At 41.2% G+C, this 20,439-nt stretch overlaps 1 long non-coding RNA gene across 1 annotated transcript; it reads left to right on the forward strand.

Moving 5' to 3' along the window:
- The first annotated feature begins 2,131 nt into the window (after positions 1-2,131).
- On the forward strand, positions 2,132-13,385 carry LOC141758826 (uncharacterized). Its single transcript, XR_012591960.1, has 2 exons — positions 2,132-2,438; positions 12,816-13,385. It is a non-coding gene; the product is annotated as an uncharacterized LOC141758826 (long non-coding RNA).
- The last annotated feature ends 7,054 nt before the right edge of the window (positions 13,386-20,439 follow it).

Here is a 20,439-nt window from a genome sequence, read left to right on the forward strand (position 1 = left end):
CAAAACATTACAAAATTCCAGCCGTCTCCTATTTTGATTAATCTGCTAAAGGCAATTACAGCCACTGGATGGGCATTGGCTTTGGGCCTGCTAGATGGACTTAAGCAAAATATATATTTTGGCCTATTTTTCATTGATATTAACACAACATTATGGCAATATATTGTTTCTAAAGCATTTTTTTGTACTTTTAAATAGCTGTTGACCTTATATCTGAAGGTCAACTGCCATTTGTCTTCTGTCACAAAGCATCACTGTCAAAGAATTGACTTGAATGTCAATTTTACTTCGGGAAACCTGTAAATAAGACCTTATTTTAATTAAAAAACAAGAGAAATAAATATATTTGGGAGCAATTTTCATGTAACATTAACCAACTGAATAATTAAGAAGTGTCTAATATGTTTTAGTTATTTATTTGGATGCAAAATATTCTTTTTGTAAAAAAACAAACAGATCCTGCTCAAGAAAATAATCAGAAATTGGTTAAGGCCACTTTTCAGCTTCCTGTTAATTAAATGAAGTTCATATAAGGTGGAGAGAGAATTACTGTAGCTGTTCAGATGGGCCCAAAACTGTATCAGAGATTTTGTTCATTTTCATATTTTTAATTAACAGACTTTCCCTCTCGTCTTCCATCAGTGAATGAGTCCTCCTTTCGTTTATTTGATGTAGTTTATCTCCTCCAACCATTCACATACAACCTTATTGGATCCTGCGACTTAGGGATCCATCCTTTGGCCACCAGAGAAGCAGAACTAATGACAACATTAAAGTGGCTTTGTGAGCGTGGCCGTCAAAAATGTCGATCAACCAAGCAGGAAATAATGTTGGATTTTAACATCGGCATGAATAAACATGTATGTGTTAGAATCTAAACTGTGAGGGTCTCTATTTAGGAGGATTTTGAAGGTGTTGATGAACAAACTACCTCTTCAGGGTTCAATACTATGATGTGGGGATTCAGGACAAACACAGTTGTGTTTTCAGCAGTGGAATGAATGACGATGCCACACAAGACGTTGTCAGGATGCCGTCTAATTGAAGCGACATTTGATGCTTTCAAGGACTCAGAACTGTCAGAGCCATTAGCATCTTCTTAATTACTGCGCTCCTCCTATAAACCCAGACTGGACAGGAAACACACGGTCAGCTAGTTACTCACATAGTTTATGAATGAATAGAGCATCACGGCATCATGTGACACAACTATTCACTGCTTGGGTGAAGAATGTGTTGGCCCACTTCTTATTTGGAAAAAAAAGTTTTACTTTTGAGGGTACTTTTGTGAATTTGTTCTCACGCTATCAACATTTGATAAAAGAGAATTTACTGACAGTATTCACTAAAATACTTTCTGTGGCAGTATTGTTGGGTGGAAGTCTCCCTATATGCTGAAACAGTTAGTTAAACAATTGATTAGTTAGTCAACAGAGCATTTATTGACACAATTATCATCATTTCAGTTATTTGTGAGTTTTTTTTTCTTTGTCATAGGTCATTGTTGATTGAATATATTTTGGGTTTGGACTGTTGATTGGACAAAACTAACAATTTGAAAATGTCAACTTGAACTCTGGGAACTTGTGATGGGGCATTTTATTGATGATGATGATATGCTGATTAAACAAAAATGGCAGGTGTCACAAACCAGGCCACACAGCCATGACCAAAGAGGGAGATGCACACAAACAAGCCAATTAACAAGTTATTTATTGATTTAAAGAAGTGGGTTGTTCTTTAACTGCAAGGTTGTCAGTTCGATCCCCGTTCCTACTGTCAAAGTGTCCTTGAGTGAGACATTGAAACCCAAGTTGCTCCTAAGGATGGGTTAAATGCAAAGGTCAAATTTCATGTATGTACCTGTATGTATATGTCGAACCTAATAAAGTTTAAGTTAAGTTTTAAAAGTGTGTAGGTGTAATGTTGTATGGAGCATCACTACAAACCATAATACCAACTCAATAGGTGACTCAGGGAGGAGAGGGGACCAGCAACTGAGCTCCAAGAGGGTTTTTAAAAGATCACACAGGGCCCAGGTGTTGCCAGTGTTGCTAATGAGCCCAGCAGGTGTTGCCATTTCACTGATGACCCGCTGCCGCGCCCACCTCCAGTACCTGCAGGGGAAGCAGCCACGTAAACCAAGTTACAGGCAGACAGGGTGGAGAGGGTCGTCACACAGATAATAAGAATAATCATCAGTTGCAGCACTAATACTGCTGTAAATATGAGTGTAAAAGTGGCACTTGAGTGATGCTCTTTATAAAGACTTCTTCTTCTTGATCGTCACATACATGGAATTTGACCTCTGCATTTAACCCATACTAAGCATTTAGGAGCAGTGAGCTGCTGAAAAGCCCCCACGGAGCAACTTGGGGTTCAGCGTCTCGCTCAAGGACACTTCGACATGAGGAGCCGGGGATCAAACCGCAAAACTTGTGAGTAAAGGATGACCCGTTCTACCGCCTGAGCCACAGCGGCCCAGAAAAAACAGTACGCTACTCCACTGATTTTGCATCGCCAAACTCACATTAGACAATTTTAAATAAAAATGAGCCAAATCGCTGCAGCAGAATCAGTAAATATTGTTTTTAATTCCAAGCATTCCTCTTTCTTGTCGATATCTGGTGCCTATACCCACAATGCAACTTGAGGTTTGGATGTGTTATGCTAATAGCGGCTTATGTAGCCTCAAGCTCTTTAGGAGCGACAAAATCTTTATACAACTCACATTATTCACATTATGCAGTTGTGCAGCACAAGATCTGTTAACATTTTCAAGTCATGGTTCGTCTTTCAGCCTTTAGTCGTGCTTTTGAAGAGGTGACCTTCCTCCTGCCAGTGTCCCGCTCTCACCTCAAGCCTTCTGCCACCCATACTCAAGTCCAGCCCACTTCTGAACACCCACAGGCCACGTTTTTGCAGCTATACGCTCAATTTGCCCGCAATATAAACACACCGATTTACCTAATAGAGAATATGTATACAATAAACATGACGAGGATTCGTCCTGGCAGGAGCATTTTGCCCTCTGACTAATCTGGGCGGCTAAATTGTAAGTAACTGTGTTGAACTTGTGTCCTCCAGCCAGCAGAGATCAGAGTTCAGCGTTGTGCCGTAATCACAGATCACATCTTGTTATGCTTGGTGGACACTGAAAGATGCTAGAGGCCGCCTCATCATTTACTTTGTATGGAGATTAAGATCTGATTTAAGACAAAGAAGGGACGACTCTGAATTCACTGCACAGCGGTTAGAGGCTTGCATTATGCTCCTTATAGTTGTGCAATTTAAATTATAGACCATCAATGTGTGTGTCACCTGAACTATTCAGTGTCAGACAATATTTGCCTCCTCCGTTTCAATTCTTCTGTGCTGCCTCACCGTCTAGAAACCGTCTGACACAAAGGAAGCTCTTAGTAATATTTGACAAATGGGGAACAAACAGCAAAATATGTGTTTAGTACATGTCTCGGCCCGTAGATTAATGACATTAACGAAGTTTCCATTAGCACGGCGATCGGGGGAGACAGAGGCGTCCATGCGTAAATCCACATGACTGAATCACTGATAAGAGAAAATGAAACGTATCTCTATGGGCCAAGAGGGGCCAGGAAACGCCACTCCAAATTAGCCCGCGGCCCAATTTGTTGTTACTTCATTAACCGACCAGCATCTGTAGAGCAGGGGAGGGAAGTTGTGACCCATCTTTTTCCTAAAAAAAAAGATTCCCTCCTCTGCCTTCACTGGGCCTCTGAGAAAAAGAGGTCCCCTGTGTAGAAAGGCAGCTGGAGGAGAGGATCAGCATGGCACGAAATGACAGCAGCTCCACCAGGCAGCGTTGTGCACAAGAGGAGTTTCATCTGGTTGTGAATCCCTATTCTAAAAATAATGAGTCAGTGTGATAGTAAGGAGAGTTTCATTCAGCTCAGATCACACATGAGAGCAAATTTCTCAGTTTTTTTTGTCCCAACGTGATGATGATTTGTTGCATGAGCTCAATGCTGATATTTTCTCTGTGTAATCCATTGTTTCATGGCTTATTCAGTAGTTATCAGATGACCTTAAGTCTTCATATCGCTGCCCTTTTCAGAGTATTTTGGAGTCAGAGTCCTTGGAGTATTGAGTTTCAGATCACAGAAGATTAAGGAATGTGTTAATGCTTCCAGAAAGCATTTTGAAATTATACTAGAGAAGGCTAAAGAAACTGTCGATGTGCTTGCTGCTGAAAATGTGCTGTTGAAACATTTGAAACAGTTGAAACCTTTTTTAAGTACAAATAATACAATATTGAAAGTAGTTGTAGTTACAATGGAAATGTCAGTTGAAGAGAAAGAGATGAAAGCAGTTGAAGTGTCTTTTAAAGTGTTAGTTAATGAGACAATTGAATCTCCCGTGTGATGATGTGCAATACTGAACTTCTGTCGCTAGTGACCTCTGAGTGAGGCGAACGGCGTTACTATGTTTTTTTGCAACGTGGCTAACGTTACCGCAGTCTTGGAAAGGGAGGAGTGAGCGGAGTTGGTTGCATTCAACTTTTGAGACAAACCGCAGGATGCGTTGACTTTTGAATGAATATATGTCTGAACAGAGGCTCAGTGGAAAGATACAGTATGTGTATGTATAAGTGACCTCTGGAGTAGAGAAATATTTATTTTTTTATGAACAATTAATTGATAATTTCTATTTTAAAATATATTTGAGTCTTAATTATTGCTTATGTATGTATGTATTTATGTATATATTATGGGTAAACAAATCAGAATGCTCTCAACAACACCCTGTGAAACCCATAAAAAAATATATAACAAAAATACTAATAAATGAAGCAAAGATACATGAAAACCTAACACTGTGTTATTGGATGAATGCTGTGAAGTCGCAGCACATCAGGCCTGAAGTGGATCAGTGGAGGTTCAGGTGTAGCTGAGGGGCCTTTTCTGCTCTTATCTGCTGATGGAACCGGCTGTCTGGGATGGCTAGTTTCTTATCTTCCATGGCCCACTAATATCCACAGGGGACCAACACCGTTTGGCACCCTGAAATCCTTTTTCCTACACCGACCGGATGGGAAATCAGCCTGGGTGGATCACGGGGGGCTTCAGACATGGATGCCATATGGCCCCGTTTTATTCTCTGTGGAGTTCAGGCCTTTGGGATGCCCGGCGTCTAAATGTACACGAGAGATTTTGACAATATGTTGCTGTGATAAAAAGACATTTTGGCAGTTTATGTTGTTGTTTGTGGTTACTGGCACATCACTAAGATAGAGCGGTGACTGTATCTATAGACGCAAATGCATAAAACTGGGCTATTAAGATTCAAATGGAAACATATTATCAGTTTATGTTTTCAGTGATTCTTGTAACTTTTTAAATCTGGTATCAAGATTTATTTTTTCAAGAGAGATCTGAGAACAAAGAAAGACATTTACAGTCAGACTTTACATAAAACCACACAACCTGAGAACAATAAATGATGACCACAGCTAAACAAATTAAGTTAGACAGCCACAAATTTAATAAAAACAATTACAAGAACCATAAAATACTCCAAAGGGAATAAAAAGAATCTAGTTTGAGAGTGATTTGATCCTTATCCTACTGTGATTATTACAGCACATACATGTGGGATGTCCAAGTTAAGCAGCGATAACAGCGAGTTGCAGACAAACAACATGACACAGATAAGACAAAATATTCCACAAAACAGAATGAGACAGAAATATGGTTAGAAAACCACAAATAAAATGAATCAGATTAAAGGTTTCTCCTTAAAACAACCCAAAAGCTGTAAAAAAAAACATAGAAATAAATAATAATGTGATCTAAAACAATATTTTAATCAGACAAACACATCTAAGATTCTAAAATATCCCAAAACATGAGGAGCTTTGAATTTTATTGGAGATTAAATTAAGGTTACATCTCTCCGGGTTGATTGACAGGGCTATTTAAAAAAGAAAAAAGAAAAAGAAAAGGGTGCACTACTGTATCTGGCCAGCTGAGGACATGCTTTCCTCAGACTGGGAGAAGGGAACATATATAGCTTTATGTAGCCTCCTCTACAAACTGTAATCCAGCAATAAGATTAGACTCAACTTTATTGTCATTGCACATAGTAGTAAGTACCAGTACAATGAAATGCAGTGTGCATATTGAGAAAAACAAATGTAAAGAGATTAGGTGCTAGAAAATAAACAAAGCAATATACAGTAATGTAACTATAATACAGACTATATACAGAAGAATGAGTCTGCTTGTGTTATAAACAGCAAACAGGTATGCGTAAAAGAGGTCAATATGCAGTTAAGAAAGGTCAGAGTTTAATACAATCAGTTAAATATACAATATAATTGTTAAATGTGGGAGTTTCACTTGATAATAACAACACTTACAACCAATACATTTGGCTCTGTAGACTAATAGATGTTGCTTTTTGATAGTTTTTGTGAAATAATTTCCACCGAGCTCATCAGTGGGTGTAGATGAGCACTTTGGAAATCTGACCCCACACCCGCTTTTCCCACGCAGGTGTAACCCACAGCGAGACGAACCCACCGCAGCACAATATGTACATGACGCAGACCTCCATCGAACTTTCTTTATGAACTAGATTGAGGACAATTTTCCTGCTGAAAGGTGGTCTACCTGGAAGGCCGGGGCTCCCTGCCAGCTGCATGTCATTTCTATCAAATGTGGCCGGGGTCTGTCAATTAAGAAAACACAGGGCAATCTGTGGCTGCTGAAAGAGATCCCCTTGGCCTGCTCCCAGGCTGAGAGACGGCCTTTTGTTCCCAGGCATGTCTCACATACTTTCAGAGCCCAGATAAGCTCGGGCTTCATGAAGCCCTGCTTTATATTTGCCCACTGTAATGTCTCTGTGGGGTCAGGGAATATGGGGAAGCACTGTCGGAGAAAAGGTAATAACCCCCCTCCCACACACACATTATGGGGTCAGGAATAGAAGCCACAGGTTAGGTGGTCCTGAGGCCGGGCCGGGGGACTTTTACGCTGAATGAACCCCCCCTATGTGCCCACCCTCGATCCTTTTCTACCTCTTTTCATACCCGTAAACTGCAAAACAAGCAGGCAGCTTTAGCCGTTTCCTGAACAGGTACACTCTATTCCTGGATCTGCCTGCGTGGGGGGAAGGGGATTTGTTTTAGTACCCAGCCGGACCACCCACAGTCAAGTAAACAGGTACATCAAGGTGGGTTGAAATTTAAGTAGAAGGGGGGGAAGGTGGAGGTTTGAGGCTGGCAGGTAGGGGGATCAGAGGGGACGGGGACCTCTCCGTGACTTTGTGGTTTATCATAAAATATGTCTCGTAAGAGAACAAGGCTAAAAAGGCAAATACCAGGCATTCTTTTTACATACTCTCACCTGTATCAGGTGTTTTTCTAACTTAGACTGCAGGGAACAAATGTGTAAGATGTGTATTAGGTCAGTTTGTTTTCATCGTTTGCTCCTGTTTTATATCTCTGGGATGTGTTTTTCATAAGTTTGAATATATGTCATTTTGTTTAATCACACTTAAACAAGCTATCAAGTGATGTAAATTACATTTTTGTTTTAGTCCTGACACAGTTGTTTGCATTATTTTTTAAATGTTTGCTAAATTGAAGATGCAGGAGTACGGTTTAATGTCCAGTCTAGGCGTGGTTCTGTTGGATCGAATAAATACAGTGATGTAGTTGAGGGTATACGCCGGTATACGGGGTAACCACCTCTTGTCCTGGTGGTTTACAGTATACCCACTTCCCTATCTCGGAAACCTACTACCCATCTACCCAGTAGCGCACCCACCTCATCAGTGACCACACCAGTGGATAAATGTGGTACATTATATGGGCAAAAGTATGTGGACACATGCCTAAAAGGTACTTGATACACATGCCTTACTTGTACTTTTAATCTGGGGCTGTTTTTTTGTGGTTTGGGCCAGGAAAATCTTGGGTCACAAGATTATTAAAGCAATAAGAAAGCAATAAAATATTTTGTACACACAAATGTAAAGATTTAATCTGTTTGGTTTTGGACATGAAACGTCCCTTTGGGCTCTGTGGTCTGTGACTCTGCGGCTCAAGAGGTAGAGTGGGTCGTCCACTAATCAGAAGATCGGCGATCCCCGGCTCCTCCAGTCCGCATGTCGAAACATCCTTGGGCAAGATACTGAACCCCAAAATGTGAATGAGTATTGAGATTAGATCCTGATGGGCAGGTTGGCACCTTGCATGGCAGCCTCTGAATGTGTGCTGTGTAAAGCACTTTAAAGTGGTCAGAAGACTAGAAAGGCGATATAAGTCCATTTACCATACACTAAACGATTAATCGATGAATTGAGAAATTGATCAGCAGACTAATCGGTAAAGAAAATAATCATTAGTTGCAGCCTGAGTGTGGAAGACCTTGACTGGCGTCCTGACCTCAACTCCATCCAGCACCTCTGGGATGAACTGGGATGCTTTATCACCAAAACATCAGTTTCTTCTGACCTCACTAATGCTTTTGTGGAAAGACTTCCCTGAAGAATGAAGGCTGTTCTAGCGGCATATTAATGCCTGTAGTTTGGGGATTAGATGCTCCATAATCACGGGTGTAACGTTGATGTGTCTACATACTTTTGGCCTTATATGTTAGGTATGTGCCTGCAGATGACAAGTTACAATAGCAATAAAGTGTGGAATGTTGCATTTCATTAAAATGTACAGCCATTTGCATTATTCCTTATATTTTTTCTTAAATGTTAATGGCGGTTACACTAGCCCACGCAGTCATTTCCTTCGTCATTGTCAGCAAATTGCCCATGCAGGAGTGAGGTATTTAACGTCCAGCCTGGGTGTGGTTCCATTAGATAGCTTTAAGACCATGCTGAGTGCTCTTGAAAATTAGTTTTTTGGCAACTTCCTGGGATGCACAGTCTCCCAGCAAGCCACCGAGGCTTTGTGAAGACCGCGCTGGTTTAAGCTCGCAGCTTTTCAAGCCTCCCATTATGCCTGACTCAGTCGGGCAGAAAGCAAAAGAGCCTTTTCGGCAGTCATGTGGGCATACTGGCATTATACACAGTTCAGTATTAGATATTTGTGAGTCATATAAACAGAAGGGAGGGCGCTGAGGCTTCTTGAGGAAAAAAAAAACTTTATAATTGGGGAGTTATATAAGTGTCTAAATCCTCCTCCAGGGATTTAATTTTTTCCCCCATTGTGTGTTTTTGAAAAGCAGGAAGACCTCACAGCAGAGGTGACAAATCCTCTGACATAGAAATCACTGCGGTACAGTTTAAAGGCTGTAAATGAAGTCTTCAGGTGAGGTGTAGTTAACTGCCTCCTACTGTGATTCCTTATTTAAGATTCTGCAGTATTTACCTTTAACCAGACAATTACAGCACGCTGCTATTTCTTCTGTATACACAGAAATATGGATGTTTTGAAGCACTTTCTTATTAAAATCTTCACCAAAATGGACCAGAATTGATACAAAAATACAAAAAAACTAATAAAAACTTACTGGAAGAACTGAAATATTATTATATTTAAATGCAGTATTAGATTATTGGCTGTTTGCAAGCCTACCACTGCTTCAAAATGCACCTCTCCTCCTGAAGTCGTCCCACTTTCCGAGTCTCCTTTTAGACATTCAGGTCTATTTAGCCTCATGCACCCTTGTGTAGATTTGTTATGGTTCTCTTCTTCCTTCTGTAGCCTCCCCCAATTATAAACTGTATAGATTTCCCCATGGTGAGTCCCTGTCCTCCCTTCACATCTACAGTGTGTGCATGTGTGTGTATCTATGAGCTAGCTGTGTGTGTGTGCATGTGCATGTGCGGCTCCCTGTTGGCCCAGATGCTGGGGTGTGTACAGTGTGTAAATCTGGGGCTAGTCGGGTCGCTCAGGCATGACCTGGACTATGTCGGGCCTTGTCTTCTGAGCGCCTCCAGCAGTGTTCCCCTCCTCAGCTCCGACCAGCCAGCCTCGCAAACAAGGATTTAGGTCATCTTTACCCCCCCTGCATCACCCGTGGCGGGGAGTCACTGCCTCTGATCTGATCTGTGGACGGGGAGTTTAAGATGTTTACCGGTGCTGTTTGAACAAAACATATTTAAGTGTATACCAGAGCCTGTAAACATACTGATTGCACTTTTTTAGTATCATGTGAGTAAGTATCCTGTGCATTGTAATCCAGAATTAGGTTCTTGAAATGTTTGCTGGAGCAGGCCGGCCTGGGACTTTTTGGGGATTTGATACCCTAGAAATGTGTAAACATGCACAGTAACAACAAAAGCAATCCATGACAGTAACTAGTTTTGTTGGAACACCATCAAATCTCAAAATTTCAGCCAGTCAGACTGTTATCAGGTCATTAAATGGGTGTTATCAGTAGTTATAAGCCTCATAGATGTGGGTCAGAAGGGGCCTGCAATACCCATCAGTAGGTTTTATCATCAATTCACATGAGCGATCACCGAAAGAAGGTATAAAAGAAGACGACAGCGAGCTCTAGCGACCGCGGTAATGAGGACAGGAGTGAAAGCAAAAATCAGGCGCTGTGGTATAGACAGCGTAAGGCTTCATATGGGGTGGAAGTCGGGGAGAAGTGTGACACAAAACACAGTACTTTCACCCAGGAGAACGGAGTTTGCAACCCGTGTGAAACCAACTACGTGTAGTTGTCTTTGTTTTCACAACCGTAAGTTTCACTTTTGAAATGTAGGCTAGTTATTTTAAGCCAAAACACAATCTTTTCCCCTAAACCTAACTGAGTGGCTTTGTGGCCTAAACCTAAAGAAGCTGTTTTGAGTGTTAGAACGTGTTACTTTTAAGTTTCGCTTTCACTTTTACAACGTAGTAGTAGGTGGAGTAGGCCCCTACTGACCCACATCTATGATGCTTATAATGAAGTTTTTGATAGTCCATAATTGCATATAGATATATTATTATACATTACTCCTTATCAATCCTTATGACGGACAGGGTCAGTCCAGCTTTCACAAATGATGAGGGCAAAAGACAACAACATGTTTTATATGCTGTTCCTGATCCAGCTGTGGTGCTGTTAGCAGTGCAGTCACAGAGTCCATCCTCCATCCTCAGTGACAGGTAACAGAAGAAAAAAAGTTCATGCGCTGCTCGTGGCAGAGGCAACTCAGGAAGTGTCTCAAGCTCAGCTGTTTTTCTTGTGATGTTGTGTTTGAAGAATAATAATTGTTTGAGGATTAGGGTTATGGTATTGTTTCACCCTGTGAGTCTGTGTGTGTGTCATCATGGTAAAAAGTGAACATGGAGACACTACAGAAGCTGATGTGAGTACTTTGTAAGGTGTTTATACAGGTTTTGTCACCGCTATAGAGTCACAACCGTGCAAGATGCAGTCAAGAAACTTGACTGGTGTGTAGTTGAGGTCAAAATGGAACCAGAAACCAAGATGGTGACGGCCAAAATGCCGAACTTGAGGCTTCAAAACCGTAGTCCACAAACCAATGGGTGACGTCACGGTGACTACGTCCACTTCTTATATACAGTCTATGGTGTGATCCCATTGCAAGATGGTCTCTAGTTATTTATTTATTTATTTATCCTTTTTATTTGCTTACAGGCGCTCCCTCGCTTCTACAAATACCACCACACCACTTGCACTTAAGGGAGTGCAAAGGCCTGTCCTAGAACAGGCGTACCAGTACATTTACATGGTGCCTCTGAAATCAGATTATGTATGGGTTCAATTGACTTAATGGATTTGAAGAGACTACATCCTATTAATGAATAGGCTGCCCTACGGCGCTGCCCCAGCCAATAGCGAGCTAATCTGGCATGCAAATTAAATCCTGTCTCAATATGCCTGCCTGTTTAATGCGATCCATTACACAGTTTCACTTATTTATATATACTATTATAAAAAGAATAGGCTTATAAACAAACTGAGGGAGGGGGTTTGTTCTGCAAAATGGTGCTGTGCTGGCTTGTTTCCCTGCGCGGTGGCCCCGGGGCCGGAGGAGGGAGCGGTGATATTCACTATCAGTGAAACAAAATATGGAATTACACTCACAGCTAGCTTAAACTGTGCATGCACCTTTAGTTATCACTTCATTTCATCTCACCTTACAGTTTTTTTTCCTGTAAACCAGTGGTGGAAGAAGTACTCAGATCTTTTACTTAAGTAAAGGTATCAATACCACAGGGTAAAAGTACAAAATTATCAGCACCAAAATATACTTAAAGTACCAAAAGTAAAAGTACTCATCATGCAGAATGGTCCATTTTTAGAATAATGTACATTATATTATTAAATAATTATTAATGCATTAATGTGTATGTTACTTTAATGTTGCAGTTGGTTAGGGTGGGGCATCTATCTATCTATCTATCTATCTATCTATCTATCTATCTATCTATCTATCTATCTATCTATCACCAAGGGATCAATAAAGGCTTATCTTTATCCGTAATAATACATCATTTATTTGTTGATTATATTTTGTATTAATAATCTGAATCTGAAAAGTAACTAGTAACTCAATGTATCAAATAAATGTAGTGGAGTAAAAAGTACAATATTTGCCTCTGACATATAGAAGAGTAGAAGTGTAAAGTAGCAGAAAATGGAAATACTAAGTTTCAGTACCTCAAAATTGTACTTAAGTACTTGAGTAAATGTAATTACTTTCCACCACTGCTGTAAACGTATTATTTTATGATATCATTATGTTTTACATTGAAGGACATGGAGCTTTTTCAGTGAGGTTATATAACGCATCACGACAATATGTTGAGATTTGATTATACTTGCGACATTTCCTGTACTTCTTTTCCACTCCAGATTCGCCGCCGTGCTGCCGGGAGATAAATGATTTGTGTGCGGAGTGCATTCAAAGTCATAATCTGGCACATGATCACGCTGAAGGCTGAGCTGAGGACGTCTGCTGAGGAACTCCGCCGCTTCCAGCCTCTTCATGCCTGGTTACCTTAGAGCCTGCTTTGTTAGTGTCGGAGGGAATGGGGGTCAGAGAGAGGCCAGATTTCACCTGACCCCCTCCTGAAATATTACAGCCTGGTTTACTTACGTCTCCAGCTGGGGGGAGGAAATCAGGCGGCGGTTAGAGAGAATAGTGTGATGAGGGTTTGCACTGATGAGGTTAAATCATTGCTCTACAAGTATAATTTCAGTCAATCCCCTGCATTGTGTTGTCTTGCAGCCTGTAGTCTCATGTAGCGCCGGCCTTACTGAGGATCAAAGTCTGATTCAATCTGGTTCAACCACTTTCCGAGCATACTTCAGCACAACTGGCTTTTTTGAGCAAAATTGAATAAGACGTGAATTGAATATTTTCTGTTTATCTGACACGGGTTCCCTGACAAATATAAATAAATAAAGCCTTCCCGATGCAGGTATGCTTGAGTGTGTGCACCTCATTTCAAGCACAATTAACTTGAAATGGAGTGCTGCAGGATCAATAGTCCCCATTTGATCCAGGGGGGGTCTGTCACTCCATGGAAATGGCACACATATGGTAATACAGCCAGCTTAACAACAACTTAGAGGATTTACTGTTGCCGTTTTCGGGCCAACGCGAATAACAAACAGTGGGCCACTCTTGGGAGCCATCGTCTTTTATCTCAGCTTCAATTAATCTTAAAGAGAGATGCCATTTAAAGCTAATGAACAGGGGGGGTAAAACTAATGCATATTGATACCAAGAGGTGAAAGCATCAGAATGAGATTGTCTGTAATATTCAGACGCATAGGAGGGAATTGGTCGCTATAGGCAGCCTGGCTATAGTAGCTTGCCTGCAGAACACAACATAAAAAGATAAATGAACACTGAATGACCCTGACGTAGCCCTGTTCCTTCATCATATAAATAACAAAAAGCAGAGCGAATAAAGCAGGCTGTGCCGGGGGCCAATTCCCCAACGGGTGCTTATATGAAATTCAACTTTCAAGCGTTCTCCCTGCTCAGAATGTGGCATTTATTTGCAGGACTCTGTTTCAATTTAAAGGGAATGGCAGCAGAAGGAGGCACAGGGGACAGTGTCTCATCACCGCCACTTACCACTCTTATAGGCCTGCTGCCGGGGAGGAAAACCTCAGCAGGCAGCTCCACTTAAACAGTGAAGACCTCCACCAGTCAATGTAATGTGCAGGGCTCTGATAGCCTCATATTCTCAATCCTGTTTGAGTGTGTGGGTGTTTGTGGCAAAGTGTTGCACACTGAAAGGTTTGTTGTGTTTTGAGGAACACATGTTTCTGTAACGCTTGATATGTTTTAGGTTTTTCATATTCGACTAAAAAAGATTTAGACACCAACGAAGGTTTCATCTTGTTAGGGAGAATTTAGTAGTTTACAGTTTTCCTGTATAAAAAAAATACACTTGCAAGTTAAACTCATGTCCAAAGCAAATACAACAAAAGTTATTATTGCAAAATCCTTTCACCTTTACATCCTGTAGCAGTTTATGCAGCATTTGGCCTCACCCAACGCTTAAAGGAACACTTTGACATTCGGGGAAATACGCTTATTTGCTTTCTTGCCGCGAGTTAGACGAGAAGATCAATACCACTCTCATGCCTGTCTGTTGAATATAAGGCTGCAGCCTGCAGGGGGTTAGCTTAGCTTAGCACAATGACTGGGAACAGAGGGAAACAGCTAGCCTGCCTCTGTCCAACAGTAACAAAACTTGCCTTCCAGCACCTTCAAAGCTCACTAATTAAGGGTTATATCTTGTTGCAGCCCTGTCTCCTAGAAATTACGTTCCCATACAACTAAACCTGCATTCTCGATTGTGTTCGGAAGGAAACTTGTTTTGTCACGGATTACGTTTGTCTTTGAAGTATCACAAATATGTTTGTAATAGTGCTACAATCCATTGTACTTGGAAATCTGAGAAACAAGACCTCCGACACGGAAAAGTACAATGCAAGTTAGAAATCCAAGTCGGAAACGAAATGTAGTTGTATGGGAACGTAATTTTGTAGGAGACAGGGTTGCTTGCAGTGGGGAACTCTGAAAAGTGAAAAGTGAAGCCAATGCAGAAGTGCCTTAAACCTGCATTCTTTCTAACAGCCAGCAGGGGGCGACTCCTCTTGTTGCAAAAAGAAGTCTGATTGTATAGAAGTCTATGAGAAAATGACCCTACTACTCACTTGATTTATTACCTTAGTAAACATTGTAAACATGAGTTTATGATCTCAATTGCTAGTTTCAAGTCTTTTTCAATACAGCATGATGTTCATTTAGTAAATTATGGTCCCATTTAGAGTCAGACAGACCATAAAGCAGGGTATGCTTTAGGGCATGGCTACCTGCAGCGTTGTCCGGTTTGGGAGTTGTCCGTGTTTTCATCTTATAACTTTAACCCTTTCACAGGGTGTTTTCAATTCATAAAAGTTAATTATAACCTTTATGGTTGCCTAGAAATGTCTTATTCAGTGTTCGGTTGTACTTAGCGTCTCGTGTCACTTCTGGTTTCAAAAACCCATGATGGTGATGGCCAAAATGCTGATCTTGAGGCTTCAAAACAGCAGTCCACGAACTAATGGTTGACGTCACGGTGACTACGTCCACTTCTTATATACACGTCCACTTCTTATATACACATATGGACACATGACTTCATACATACATGCTCATCGTTATCATACAACTCATTATGAAAATCATTTTATATCTTTGAATAATCTCTCTTCTTAATATCCTATTGTAAAAGAACTAAAGAACTTTATATGATGCGTTTTACAGAGAATTTTTAAGGTGATTTTCACACAGAGCTATAAGATAAGTGCATAAAGACACCATCCTATAGGTCACATGTTCTGACGTTGAAAAAAAACAAAATTAATTATCTCATATTTTCACCCCGGGAGTCGCTGAGAAACCAGACTAACTGAAACAGTGTGACTTCCTGCCCAAGGACGTTCCCGGGACCGCTCTTGAAAAGACGGCATACGGACGTTCCTCGCCCAAAGGGTTAAACGTTGATGAAAAACAAACAAACATGTCCATAAATAGGTGCTTTCCCTGGAAGAAAGACTTTATATGCTACGAGCTCATTTGAAATTCAGCTGAATGTCTCGCACAATGGTCGAACATACAGGGCTGACGATGGGGGGTAAATTAGAGCTCGGAGATGAATTATCAAACAATTAAAAAAAAAAAGGAAAAAAGAAGCGAGGCTGAGCCAAAAGGGAAACAGAGCACAGATGATATTGGCAGTGGTTTTTTTTTGTTGGAGATGCTCTTGTCTTTCTGGGTTAAGTCTGTTTTGTTCTCTTGTTTTCATGCTTTTGCCTGCTGTAATGCAGCGTGTCATGAAGCCCAAACAGTAGGAAAACAAATGGTTTGTTTCAAAAATCCATTTCTCAGCAATCAACAAATCAAATGTGAAGTCACATGAGCCGACAGTGAGACCACGCAGTGAAACGGCGAAGGATGTGTCCATCCCCACCCCCACCCTGCTCTCGCTCCACCCTGCTCTCTCCGTGTTCCAGCGATATTCATTTTGATTTCAATTAAAGATCCTGAGTGTGACTCTCGGAGAGAAATTGCCTGCCTTTAATTAGGTAGTCTAAGTTCATGGAAGCAATTGTTGTTTCCCCAGCACTTTCAATTTGATGAGCCAAGGACTCCCATTTTATAGCTATGAATGAATATGGTTTCATACCCCTCAGGTTCCTTGTCCTGCTAACTGTCTTTGCAACCGAACAGCGAATATTACTTGTGTGTTTCTCATTAGTCGTCGGGGTTATGCTGCTGCTGTGTGTGTGTGTGTGGACTGCAGGTGGGCTCCTCCATCTGTGATGAAGAGGTCAGTAGCTGGCTAGGACCACATGGTGCGGTGCAGGCCGCTGCCCGCTGGTCAATAATCTATTACAGGACATCCCTCCTCCTCCGCTATGTGACTAATGCACTGCGCAGAGATGGTCTCCCAGAGGTTAATGCGGCTCGGCTGACCCCGGTCCCCTCTGACAAACACTGTCAATGCTCGATTCAGGAAAAGCTCTTCCTCAGCCAAATATCAGGACGGTCCACTCCGAACGTTGCTCGAGGGGTGTTCAGGGATTCACATGCGAGTCCAAAAGTCCAGTAATATGTCAGTAGAGCTAATTGCCAAGTGCATTTGCTTTATTAGTGCAGAGATTATCCGGAAATCTCCTCATAAAGTGAACAGTTAATTCTTTATTTATGCACAAGATAAACAAGTTAGGCACCACTTCCAAGCCAATAGCTTTATTAACAGTCAATAAATTATTTACTAATGCTTTTTGGTTAACAGTTATAAGATATTAAGAAAAACTGCTTTGGGGTTTCTCAGGTTGGGGCTGGTGTTTATCCTCCTCCAGCATGCAATGTAGCCTCACACAACGGTTCGTAGGATTTCTTACGAAAAGTCATCCCTTATTTTTCGTGCGTTTTCCTACATATTTCCAGCAACACGTGACACCTGTCAATTTCCGCTTCAGTCTTTTCAAAATAAAACTGCTTAGGTTTAGGAAAAGAAAAACTTGGTTAGGTTTAGGCAACAAAACTACTTGGTTGCGGTTCGGGTTTAATTAACATAACGTAACATAACATAACGTAACATAAATACGGAAGTTCAGTGACAAAAACTACTTAGTTATGTTTAGGAAACGATGTGGTTTGGATTAAAATAACTCAGGAAGTGATTTTGTGGTATATATATAAATTACAGTGCATTACTTTTTCGTAGGTATGGCTACAAACAGTGTATGAGAACAGCCTGCAGTGTGACACTTGATTTTCTGTTTAGCTCTTTACTTTCATGAAGACTCCCCCAAAGGACCACTCGACCTCTGACCTTTTTATCAGACTTGATGGATTACTGTAAGAACCTTTAATTAATGACTTATTAACGTTACTAATTACAGATGTCTCTCTCACTTTTGCTGCTGACTTATTAGAAAGAGAGAAACTCGGACCTTTATTAAAAACTTTATTAATGGCTCAACAGAGACATTTTTCACAACCTGGCAATGCAAATGTTGTTGTTATTAATGGCTTAAAACTGCTATAAAGCATTACTAAATTATTTATTAGCCATGAATTAATCCATTAGTTACAACCCACGTAAAAGACCTTTACAAATGGTAACTTGTTAGAAAGTGGTACTAAAAGTTATTTGGGAAAGAATGATGCGTTCATGAGCTACTGTGCTCTACTGTGTCTCAGCCAGGGTGCCTGAATGCAGCACTAAGAAGAAGTCAGATTGAGCATGAGACAAAAGCAATCAGATGATCAGATAGGTTGGCATAATTGGAAGAGAAAACAAAGGTGAACTGTAACTGACATGTTGTCACTTTGTTTTTTTCTCAAAATAAAGTGTCTCAGATAATCTGGCTACTAAACTGTTGGCTTGTTTACAACCTGTCCGATCATCTGAATTTAGATCTCAGCATGCATGTTGTCGTTTAATTTGAGGGTGTTTACATCCACAGTGGATGAACTGTGCAGGAATTGTAGCCCTTATTATACATACAGTAGTCCACCAATGTTAGGACACAGAAAGTAATTGGACAAGGGAACATACACAACGTAAACAAAGTCATCATATTTGGTGTCAAATTCTTTGTCGGCAATAGTTGTCTGACGCACAGGATCTCACGGGAAGGCGTATAAATAGCACGACATTACAAGGACATTCCACAAGTCATGAGGACGCATTTAGGATTTTGCGCGTCATTTGTACGCCATTTTCACGTGTCATTTGTAGGCCACACAACAAAACTACGGTAACATCCGCAGTTAGGTTTAGGCAACAAAACCACTTAGTAAGGTTTAGTAAAAACATCATGATTGGACTTAAAACAAATATGAAAACTACGTAAAATACGTACAAAAACAACGTAACATAAGTACGGAAAACACGTCACAATCATCACAAAAAACGTGCAATATGTCACAAATGTAACTTACAAAACAAAACACGTGTCTACTGGTTAAAAGTTGTATGTTTGTTGGACCCGTCAATCTTTCCTCCCGCTCGCCATCAGCAGTCTTTCTCTCTTTTTATTCTACGTCACAAGCTCTGAGCGTGGCATATATATACGGTAGTCAGTACAAATTACATGGCGTACAAATGACACGCCAAAAGCAAGAATGGCGTTCTTATTGCACGCTAAATGCCTTGCTCATTATCGAGTCCTTCATACGTGTGAACGGGCTGTGCACAGACATCAGCAGACACTTGCTTCTCGCTTGTTTCAGGGGCTTTTTGCCTTAAGTCTAGTCTTCAATAAGTGAAACACATGATCAGTTGGATTGAGGTCATGTGACTGAGTTGGCCAGTCAAGAACACTTCACTGTTCCTATATGGATGTAAACACACCCTAAAATTAAAGCTAAATGTCAGCACTTTAACCTCACAGTCATTGTTTCATTTCAAATCCGAAGTGCTGGAGTACAGAGGAAAAACCACATCACTGTCCTGACTGCACTGTACTTGTCAGGTGTTACGTGATTGTGTGAGGTTTAAGGTGCCTCTCTGGGTGCTGCTGTGATAAACAGATCTCTCGATAGCACCCTGATTGGTAGAACATCATGTTATTCTGACAATCCAATCAATTTATGCCACAAATTCTGACTCACGTTCACTCAAGCATTGCCTGTGGCCTTGTTCCTCTATTTCCTTTTTCCCTTGTCGGCTTCTCCAGCCTCTCTCCTTCTCCGTCAATAAACAGCAATTTTCCTTACAAAAATCCACCCAAATTTGTTAAAAAAACATGAGCAAAAAATGATTGTTTTTCCATCTAATTTGCATGCAGGGATATTTGCACTGTAGTTATGAGCCTCATGAAGGAATTAGATCATGGTGTGCAAACATTACACACTGTATTCATTGTGAATATAATCCACAGTGTAAAGGCGACGTCTCTTTGTTTCACTGCTCTGTTTTAATATATCACCTGCTGCCTCTGCAAGAAGCCGTCATTTGAAATTCTAGCAGCGGGTCTCGTCTGAGTTGCGATGAGGACCGTGGGCAGGCCTCATGTCTGCGTGTGGAGCAGAAGGAAATTAGCCGCACCTGAATGACAAGGCAAAGGCTCCCACCCCCAGAGGGACTGTGATCTACACACAAACTCCCTTTTAATAGACTTACACCTCATTTGGCCTCTAAAGCTTGTTGAAGGGTCCCAGAGGACGGGGAGGGAGGGAGGCGGGCCCCTCAGAGGTCAGCCCCGCTGCTCGCTGTAAACCAGCTGCAGTGAAAGGGAGAGCTTGATTAGATGGCCATTCACACCCAGAAGGGGACCGCGGCGGAGGGACAATGCCACATTTTCCCTTGCAAAAACAACAGGGACATTTTGTCTGGCCTGTCGCGAGCAATATCTGTTATGTTGTGGGAGGCTGTTTGAAAAGCTCAGAGGAGACCGAGTGATCCTGCACTGAGAGATGAATGGCTGCTCAAACTGCAGTCGCCTCCGTTTA

Source organism: Sebastes fasciatus, chromosome 20, assembly GCF_043250625.1.
Source record: "Sebastes fasciatus isolate fSebFas1 chromosome 20, fSebFas1.pri, whole genome shotgun sequence".
In the NCBI taxonomy this organism is placed as follows: domain Eukaryota; kingdom Metazoa; phylum Chordata; class Actinopteri; order Perciformes; family Sebastidae; genus Sebastes; species Sebastes fasciatus.